Source organism: Salmo salar, chromosome 06 (assembly GCF_965601325.2).
Source record: "Salmo salar chromosome 06, fSalSal1, whole genome shotgun sequence".
Taxonomy (NCBI): domain Eukaryota; kingdom Metazoa; phylum Chordata; class Actinopteri; order Salmoniformes; family Salmonidae; genus Salmo; species Salmo salar.
In genome coordinates, this window is record NC_138296.1 from 68,879,404 (window position 1) to 68,882,356 (window position 2,953).

Genomic DNA, 2,953 nt, shown 5'->3' on the forward strand with positions numbered 1-2,953 from the left:
AAGGAGAGCTACTGGGGTGCAAAGGAGAAAGATAAATAAATACAGTATGGGGATGAGGTAGGTAGATAGATGGGCTGTTTACAGATGGGCTATGTACAGGTGCAGTGATCTGTGAGCTGCTCTGACAGCTGGTGCTTAAAGCTAGTGAGGGAGATATGAGTCTCCAGCTTCAGAGATTTTTGCAGTTCGTTCCAGTCATTGGCAGCAGAGAACTGGAAGGAAAGGCGGCCAAAGGAGGAATTGGCTTTGGGGGTGACCAGTGAGATATACCTGCTGGAGCGCGTGCTACGAGTGGGTGCTGCTATGGTGACCAGTGAGCTGAGATAAGGCGGGGCTTTACCTAGCAGAGACTTGTAGATAACCTGTAGCCAGTGGGTTTGGCGACGAGTATGAAGCGAGGGCCAACCAACGATAGCGTACAGGTCGCAATGGTGGGTAGTGTATGGGGCTTTGGTGACAAAACGGATGGCAGTGTGATAGACTGCATCCAGTTTGTTGAGTAGAGTGTTGGAGGCTATTTTATAGATGACATCACCGAAGTCGAGGATCGGTAGGATGGTCAGTTTTACGAGGGTGTGTTTGGCAGCATGAGTGAAGGATGCTTTGTTGCGATATAGGAAGCCGATTCTAGATTTAATTTTGGATTGGAGATGCTTAATGTGAGTCTGAAAGGAGAGTTTACAGTCTAACCAGACACCCAGGTATTTGTAGTTGTCCACGTATTCTAAGTCAGAGCCGTCCAGAGTAGTGATGCTGGACGGGCGAGCAGGTGCGGGCAGTGATCGATTGAATAGCATGCATTTAGTTTTACCTGCGTTTAAGAGCAGTTGGAGGCCATTGAAGCTCGTCTGGAGGTTAGTTAATTGAGGACAGACGTTCCGCTAGCGGGACCCCGTTCCGCCAGCGGGACCCCGTTCCGCCAGCGGGACCCCTAGCCAACAGCCAATGGGATAGCAGGGCGCGAAATACAAAACATCAAAAATCTAATAATTCAAATTTCTCAAACATATGACTATTTTACACCATTTTAAAGATACACTTTTCCTTAATGCAACCCCATTGTCCAATTTCAAAAAGGCTTTACAGCGAAAGCAAAACATTAGATTATGTTAGGACACCACCTAAACAAGAAAAGCCACACAGCCATTTTCCTAGCAAGGAGAGGCGTCACAAAAACCAGAAATACAGCTAAAATTAAGCACTAACCTTTGACGATCTTCATCAGATGACACTCATAGGACATCATGTTACACAATATATGTATGTTTTGTTCGATCAAGTTCATATTTATATCCAAAAACAGCATTTTACATTGGCGCGTGATGTTCTGAAAATGTTTGCCTCCCAAAACTTCCAGTGAATGTGCACATTAATTTACAGAAATACTCATCATAAACGTTGACAAAATATATAACAATTATTTAAAGAATTATAGATGCACTACTTCTTAATGCAACCGCTGTGTCAGATTTCAAAATAGCTTTACGGAGAAAGTACATTGTTCAATATTCTGAGTAGAGAGCTCAGCCATCAATGCAAGCTATACAGCTACCCGCCAAGTCATGGCATCAGCAAAACTCTGAATTAGTGTTATAAATCTTTCCTTACCTTTGCTGATCTTCGGCGGAATGCACTCACAGGACTCCCACTTCCACAAGAAATGTTCATTGGTTCGATAAAGTCCATCATTTATGTCCAAATACCTCCGTTTTGTTGGCGCGTCCAGAACACTATTCCAAGGGCACGATGCGGGAGTGCAAATCAATAGACGAAAAGCTCAAAAGTTCCATTACCGTTTGTAGAAACATGTCAAACGATGTTTACAATCAATCCTTAGGGTGTTTTTAACATAAATAATCGATAATATTCCAACCGGACAATAGCGTATTTATTACAGAAGAAAAATAAAAAATGCTAGCCATGCGTGAATGCGCATGAAGTAACTACATGACCTCAGACAGTCCACTGCTTGAACCGGCTGTTATTCCCTCAAAATTCAACATAGAAGCCTCAAACAACTTTCTAAAGACTGTTGACATCTAGTGGAAGCCTTTGGAAGTGCAAAATGACCCCACAGACACTGTAGTTTCAATAGGCAAAGGTTTGAAAGACTACAAGTGTCAGATTTCCCACTTCCTGGTTGGATTTTTCTCAGGTTTTTGCCTGCGATATGAGTTCTGTTATACTCACAGACATCATTCAAACAGTTTTAGAAACTTCAGAGTGTTTTCTATCCAAATCTACTAATAATATGCATATCCTAGTTTCTGGGCCTGAGTAGTAGGCAGTTTAATTTGGGTACGTTTTTCATCCGGCCGTGAAAATACTGCCCCCTATACCTTAACACGTTTAACACAGTGTCCAAAGTGGGGCCAGAAGTATACAGAATGGTGTCGTCTGCATAGAGGTGGATCAGAGAATCACCAGCAGCAAGAGCAACATCATTGATGTATACAGAGAAGAGAGTCGGCCCGAGAATTGAACCCTGTGGCACACCCATAGAGACTGCCAGAGGTCCGGACAACAGGCCCTCCGATTTGACACACTGAACTCTATCAGAGAAGTAGTTGGTGAACCAAGTGAGGCAATCATTTGAGAAACCAAGGCTGTCGAGTCTGCCAATAAGAATGTGGTGATTGACAGAGCCGAAAGCCTTGGCCAGGTCGATGAATACGGCTGCACAGTAATGTCTCTTATCAATGGCGGTTATGATGTCGTTTAGGACCTTGAGCGTGGCTGAGGTGCACCCATGACCAGCTCTGAAACCAGATTGCATAGCGGAGAAGGTACGGTGGGATTCGAAATGGTCGGTAATCTGTTTGTTAACTTGGCTTTCGAAGACCTTAGAAAGACAGGGTAGGATTGATATAGGTCTGTAGCAGTTTGGGTCTAGAGTGTCACCCCCTTTGAAGAGGGGGATGACCGCCGCAGCTTTCCAATCTTTGGGAATCTC